Here is an 8,003-nt window from a genome sequence, read left to right as displayed (position 1 = left end):
GCTGTCAACCACAAGCGCAGCAATGTCATCATCCGACATCCGCCGTGAGCTGGGACCGGCGGGTGTGAGCCGCCTGCGGTGACTGACTGTGCGGAGGGGCCTGTGCTCCGGGGCGGACGAGGTCTCGGCTGCCTGGGGTGGCTTGGTTTTTTCTTTTTTGAGGGTAAATAGAAATGATCATTTATTAGAAACTTACATCCCCAAAGGGACGGACCTTTTCTCCTTAACTGCATAGGTTTTTGTTAGTGACAGCACCTATTCAAGTTAGCTAGAGCTCTGCCAGCTTATTTCAAGACAAATGAAGAAATGTGGTGGGTGGAGGGAGGAAAGGTAAAGGAAATGGGAAAGATCCAGTGCGGATCTGAAAAGACAGGGTCATGGTGGGTGTAGTTCAATGGGAATTAATTTTATGAAACACGGTGAATGAGAATGACTGTATGAAACAATATGAAGGATAGTGTGAAACAGTGTCTATGAACTTTGCATGTAAATCAATGTAAAATTTTTTTAAAGTTAAAAAATAAGAAAGGGAAAGAAATGAAGGTAAGTAGTTTCTGTAAGATCTGTAAATACATATTATAAGCTTTCACTAAATAGACTTTTATAGTGCTCACAGTTTCCAAAATCATGTTCATATTTTTCAACTTTACTTTGATAGATGAAGATAATAATGTCATTATGTAAAATTGACTGCCAGAACTTGACCAGAGAAAATAAAAGCTGTTTCTTGTTGTTATGTGCCATCAAGTCACTTGAGACTCATAGCAACCGTATGTACAATGGCCCTGAAAGCTGCTCTATCCTGTGCCAACTTTACTATCTCGTACACACCTACCCTCATTACCCCAGTCACTGTATCAATCCATCTCATCGATGGTCTTCCTCTCTTTCTCTGTCCTTCCACCTATCCAAGTATGATGTCCCTCTCCAAGGACTTGAACCTCCTTACAACATGTCCAAAGTATGTCAGATGAAGCTTCAGAACCCTTGCCGAAGGTGGAGGAACAGTGCAAGAGAGGAAGACCCTCAATGAGATGGATTGATTCAGTGACTGGGGTAATACGGGTAAGTGTGTCACAGACAATCAAATTGGCACAGGATAGAGCAGGGTTTAGGGCTGTTGTACATAGGGTCGCTATGAGTCATAGGTGACTCGACAGCACATAACAACAACATAGTGGTTCTATGAAACAAGACATAGTCTTCCAAAGAAATTGCTGCTTTTATTCTTCCAAGCATTTTTTATATAAAAAAAAACAATAACAACTAATTTCCCATATAAGCTTGCATTAAAATAAAAATTAAAAATATTTTAAGGACAGATGAAAGGGATTGCTTTAGATTAGATTTAATATTGGAACACAATAGATTACTACTTTCTTATTTTGTTTTTATACCCCAATTGGATGAAGACCAAAGTTAGTACCATCTTATATGTAGGGAAAATATGTCTAAAAGATTAAAATTCTGTTCAAGATGTCAACTTTAAGCAATAGGATCTAGAAATTCAAGGGACTGACAGATGTCTGTTTTGCCTCAACCTCTGAACACATACATGATTGGCGTAATTAAATGTTCAATTCATCAGGGTGAAGCCTCTCTCAGGGAGGAGTGATACGGAATGGCAAAGGACACACTGACAAAGGAGATTAATCAGAACTGGCTTTGACAAGCACTGTGGCAATTGGACAATTAAAACAGACATTCGGGGGTGGGGGGAAGAAGAACGAACTGGGGAAGAGGGTAGAGAAAACAGTGCAACAATGAAGGAATGAAAACCCAAAATCCCTGTAAATGTTCATTAAAACTAATAAAATTTAATAATAATAAAAAAATGTTCAATTCAGTGTCGCATAGACCACAGCCTGTTTTTTATAAATATATTCTATAGAGGTTTGCAGCATTTTTTAATGTTATAAATAATGTACTCCATTTGGAGAAAAAAAGATTTCATTCATAATTTTAGACCATGTAATTGTCTGGCACGATCTTCGCTAGAGCCATTTATTTACTCTCCATGGATTATTACGGAATGTACTCTACTCAGGGAACAAGTGTCCCATGATGACCATATTAAAAATTGTTACTTTCCTATGTGCATCCAAAAACTTCTCCAACAGGGTAAAAAGGGAAGCCACAGACTGGGAAAAAGTATTTGGTAATGACACATTATATAAGGGACTTATATCTAGAATTTATAAAATACTTGAGCACTACAACAAGATAAAGATAAATAACCCAATTGAAAAATGGGCACAGGATATGAACAGACACTTCACCAAAGAAGACATTCAGATGACCAACAAGCACATGAAGAAATGTTCAAAATCCTTATCTCTAAGGGAGATGCAAATCAAAACAACTATGAGATATCATCTCACCCCAGTCAGAATAGCAAAATTTAACAGAACAGCAAGCAATAAATTTTGGCGAGGTTGTGGAGAAACTGGAACTGTTGGTGGGAGTGTAAAAGATGCAACCACTGTGGAAAGTGGTGTGGTGCTTTCTCCAAAAGTTGCAAATAGAGATACCATTTGACCCAGCAATTCCACTACTAGGAATATACCCCAAAGATACCATAACAGACATCCAGGCAGATATATGCACATCCATTTTTATTGTGGCTTTGTTCACAATAGCGAGGAGCTGGAAACAACCTAAGTGCCCATCAACAAAAAAACGGATAGAGAAGCTGTGGTATATTCACACAGTGGAACATTGTGCTGCATTGAAAAATAAGGAACTCATGCAATATTATTCAAAATGGGTGACCCTGGAGGACATTATGCTGAGTGAAATATCTTCAGTCACAAAAAGACAAATACTTCATAGTGCCACCGTTGTAGAATGGGACTGACATGAGGGTTGGGATAAGACTGAGAAAAACTGGATAAATTATGTATACTGCATTGAAACAGATGAGGGAGAGAACAGTTTAAAAGCAATATATGATAGGATATTATGGTTATCACAAGAGTCCAGAATTAAGGTTGCATAGTGGAGTGTACTTGGGCAAGGGAAGGGCGGGGAATGAAGGAATTTTTCTTTTACTTTTCAAAGAGAGGAGCATACTGGTGGGGCGGGGGGTGGTGGGCATGAATTAAAGTGCAACAATGAATGAATGGAAATCCAAAATCTCTGTAAATGTTCATTAAAATTAATAAAATTAAATTAAAAAAACCAAAGGGGGGAAATTGTTACTTTTGTTTTATTTGGGTTTTGTTTTGTTTTGTTTTTAATTGCTACTTTTCTATTACAATGTCTCATTGCCAACCTAGAAAAAGTGGTTCTATTGATGACTAATAAACTCTGCATATAAACCTGATGTAACCGCCTGAATTCATTTCACAATATTGGCAAAGAATCTGCATTCTTAACTGAATACATACATATTTCACTCCCAAGCAGGTATTACAAACACATTGTCTGCTATTCAGAGAGTTGTGGCTGAGATGCTGTGCAATGTCTTTTTGACAATATTTAAGGTTTGTGATGTAATAAAGTTGTTTGGAAAGATTGATTATCCTGCTCTGTTTCTCCTCTGTAAATTTAATATATTCCCAGTGGGCAGATCTATTTGTTTTCAGACATATGGAAAAATACGTGGTTTACTTTGAAAGTGGTTTTTCCTCCAAGTAGTGAATTTTCCCAAGGCATAACTGTTCACTTCTCTTCATTTGGAGCAAAGGGTATTGGAGAAAATAAAAAAACTAATGGTCCAAAGGATTAAAGGATCACTTGAATCTCAGTCTCCATGACCCTGAGACTGGAAGAATTAGGTGGTACCTAGCTGACTACTGCTGACTGCTCTGAAAGGGATGAGATAATAGATCCCTGACAGAATGAGAAAAATGAAAAGCAAAACTTACAAATCATAAAGCCCAGGGCTTATCGATCTGATAGAGACTAGTGGAGTCCCAGAGACTATGACCTTTAAACACTCTTCAAGTCTGGAACTGAACTAGCAAACAATACCAAACCCAAACCACTACTGTTGATTCAATTTCCATTCACTGTGACTCTCTTCAGTTTCTGAGGAGATGGAGCCACACAGTGTTGTTGTCACTGTGTACTGTTTAGTCAGAACCGATCCATAGCTGACCCTCTAGAAGGTTTTCAGAGGCAGAAAACGGTCCATCTTTCTCCTGCCAGTAGCTGGTAGATTTGAACGACCAGAGCTCAAGCTACACAATAGGTAAGTCTATAAGGTTCTTGTTAATACCAGGGAGAAACATCCTCCTCAGTACTATCAATCGTACAGCATTTGCCCAAGGGTAAATGTCAGACGGTAAGGAGGGTTTGACAAAAAGAAAGGAAAACAGAAACACAAGGTGAAAGTGGTGGCGGGGGAGAATGCTCCTGCGATGGCTCTACTTAAATGTCTGAGTGGAAAACATTTTCACTCAAATTGCAATAAAAAGTTTAAAAGTTAATTCTGTTAAACAAAGGGAAGGATGATGAAACAGTTGGGAAGTCATTGTGTCCAGTTGGACTTGCAGTCAACTGTTGTTTATTATATATCATCAAGTTGGCTGACCTTCCGAAAGGTTTTCAGAAGCAGCAAATTGCATGGGAGTTGACTGCCCATCTTTCTCCCATAGAGCAGCTGGTGGATTTGAACTGTGCACCTCTGGATTGGCAGTGCAACTTCTTACCACAAAGGCACCAGAGCTCCCTATTTAATTACTAATAAGGTATTTATTTAAGTTTTTTCAAAGGCAGTAAGAAAAACATGTTTCAAACACAAGCTGATTATCTTGATATATAATTTCAACTTCCTAGACAGGTGAAGTGAATTTTGCATTTAAAGTGCTTCCAAATGACTTTAAGTGAAAAAAAAAATTATGTATTGACTCCATAAAAGAAATTATGAGTTGACCCTATGAAAGAAAAATTTTCATTCTTTCCCCCACATTCATCAAAGCAGCCTTGAAATTAAATTAAAAATACCTTTTTATAGATACTCATTTCTTCCCCTGAATAATACTATGGCTGGCCTAGACTTTCCTAAATAAGTTTTACATCTGTAAGTATAAGAAACAGCAAATTGTGCATTAGCTGATGACACTAAGGGTTCTGTTAAGATGCCCATACAGTTCTAAATATACTCATCAGGCAAAGCTGAAATTTAGTCTTTGGTCTTCATGTCATCACTGGTAAATTCTGGAAAAACCCTCAGCTTGACAGTCTATAGCATGTTATGCAGCAAACAGTAACAGTATTTTGTATATATATGACTTTACAGGAAGTGAGTGACAGAAAATATAGTTGACTAACACATCAAAATACAGTTGAAATACACTTGATGGGAGCTAGTCAACTATATTTTCTGTCACTCACTTCCTGTAAATTCATACATATACAAAATAATAACTGTTAGATCTACAAATCAAGGAGACACTGCATGGTTCAAAATCGGGAAGGGTGTATGCCAGGGATGTACCCTGTCTCCATATCTTTTCAATTTATATGCAGAACAGACCATCTGGGAGGCTAGGCTGTATGAGAAAGACTGGGGCATCAGGGTTGGAGGAAGACTCATCAACAACCTCTGTTATGCAGATGACAGACACAACCTGATTGCTGAAACTGAGGAGGACCTGAAGCGCTTGCTGCAGAAGGTCAAGGACTGCAGCCTTCAATATGGATTGAAGCTCGCAGCAAGGAAACAAAGAGACTCACCACTGGGCCAATTGGCAGCATCATGATAGATGGTGAAGAGATTGAGATTGTTAACAGCTTTAGTTAGCTTGGCTTCACAATCAACACATTTGTTACCAGCAGCCAGGAAATCAAGACACAAATTGCATTCATTGGAAAAGTCGGCTGTCAGGGACCTCTCCAGAGTACTGAAGATCAATGTCAGTCTGGAGACTAAGGTGCACCTGATCCAGGCCATAGTTTTCTCAATTGCTTGCTATGCATCTGAGAGCTGGACAATGACTAGGGATGATAGAAAAATAATTGATTTCTTTGAGCTTTGGTACTGGAGAAGAGTGTTGAATATACCATGAACTGGAAGGAGAACAAACAGATTCATCTTAGAGAGAGTGAAACCAGTCTTCGCCTTGGAGGCAAGGATTCTGAGGCTTTGTCTTTGGGCATGTTGCAAGAAGGGGCCAGTCCTTGAAGAGGGACTTCATACTTGGAAGACTGGAGGGACAGAGAGAGGAAGACCATTTATGATATGGACTGATTCAGTGACTGGGGTAATGAGGGAAGATGTGTCAGAGACAGTAAAGTTGGCGCAGGATGGAGCAGATTTCAGGGCTTTTGTACACAGGATTGCTATCACAAACAGCTTGGGGGCACATAAAAACGACGTTTTTTGTAGCGATCGCTCCAGCTCTGGACTAAGCATATTTCTATAATAATATTATACATACAAGAATTAGAAGTTTATATTCACAAGAAGAAAACAACTTAGTGAAGATGTTAGGAAATGATAACAAGCAGGAAATCATTTGTGGAGTTACCCTTTCATCTTTATAACAATAGTAACTTTCAAACATAGCATTCCATGTGAGCAGTCAGTAATTTTTATAGGTTCAAATGATCAAATAATAAAGTTATGAAAATGTATGTTGACTTCTTTTGGTATTTTTAATTTGAGAGTTTTCCTATATAGGTCTTCCTTGAGGTCCTCCAGGCCTCTTTGTTGCCTATGACTATTTTCTGTCCCTTGGCATTCTCATTCACTTCCACTATCTCTTTAATCACTTCCATGTGGACCACAGTATCTGCAGCCTCACATGCACTTCTCAACCATGAATATTATGCCAAGCATATCATTCCAAACTAAAGTCATCATTTTCTTTCCTAAACATTTTCTTCCTCTGATTTTTCTCTCTACCCCATTAATGAGATTTTATTATCTAGTGACTTCAGTTAAAAATAGTGCATTTTCTACCATACTAAATTTGGAAAACATGAAAACCACCCAGATCCTCACAACTCATCAGTATCTAGTTAACACATTTTCTCCATTATCATTCTTGGGCTGTTTTCAGTTAACATTATGACCTAAATTATTTCTTATCTTAAAAATTATATTAAGGACAAATATCTAGAAAAACACAATCTACCTAAACTGATACAAACCAAAATTGAACATCTCAACAGATCCATTACAAAAGAAGAAATTGAAAATACAACAGCTTCCAACCAAAAAAAGTCCTGGACCAGACGGATTTACAAGCGAATTTTATCAAACATTCAGAGAAGAACTGTCACCAATTCTATATAAACTATTTCAAAAAATAGAACAAGATGGAACGCTCCCAGACTCATTCTATGAAGCAAACATATCCTTGATACCAAAGCCAGGAAAGGACACCACCAAAATAGGAAACTATAGGCCAATATCTCTTATGAACATAGATGCAAAAATCTTGAATAAAATATTGGCCAATAGAATACAACGATACATCAAAGAAATAATCCATCATGACCAAGTGGGATTCATAACAGGCATGCAAGGATGGTTCAATATAAGAAAAACAATTAATGTAATTCATCATATTAACAAAGCAAAGAACAAGAACCACATGATCCTATCAATTGATACAGAAAAGGCCTTTGACAAAATCCAACACCCTTTCCTGATGAAAACACTCAACAAAATAGGACTAGAGGGGAAATTCTTCAACATAGTAAAAAGTATTTATGAAAACCCGAGAGCTAACATCATTCTCAATGGAGAGAGGTTAAAGGCATTCCCTTTAAGAACAGGAACTAGTCAAGGATGCCCATTATCTCCTCTCTTATTCAATATTGTACCGGAAGTCTTAGTGATAGCAATAAGACAAGAGAAAGACATTAGAGGTATACAAATTGGCGAAGAGGAAATAAAATTATTCCTCTATGAAGATGACATGATAGTATACTTAGAAAACCCTAAAGACTCAGCAAGAAAACTATTGGACAGAGTTGACCAATTCAGCATAGTAGTAGGATACAAGATCAATATACAAAAATCAGTTGGATTTCTCTACAGTGACAAA

General features: G+C 37.7%; 1 pseudogene; it reads right to left on the bottom strand.

Moving 5' to 3' along the window:
* LOC102843161 overlaps window positions 1-8,003 on the bottom strand; it is a 62,391-nt pseudogene that overhangs the window by 464 nt on the left and 53,924 nt on the right.

This window comes from Elephantulus edwardii, unplaced genomic scaffold, assembly GCF_000299155.1.
Source record: "Elephantulus edwardii isolate Elephantulus edwardi_28Jun2011 unplaced genomic scaffold, EleEdw1.0 scaffold00001, whole genome shotgun sequence".
Taxonomy (NCBI): Eukaryota; Metazoa; Chordata; class Mammalia; order Macroscelidea; family Macroscelididae; genus Elephantulus; species Elephantulus edwardii.
This window is presented reverse-complemented; position numbering and strand designations above follow the sequence as displayed.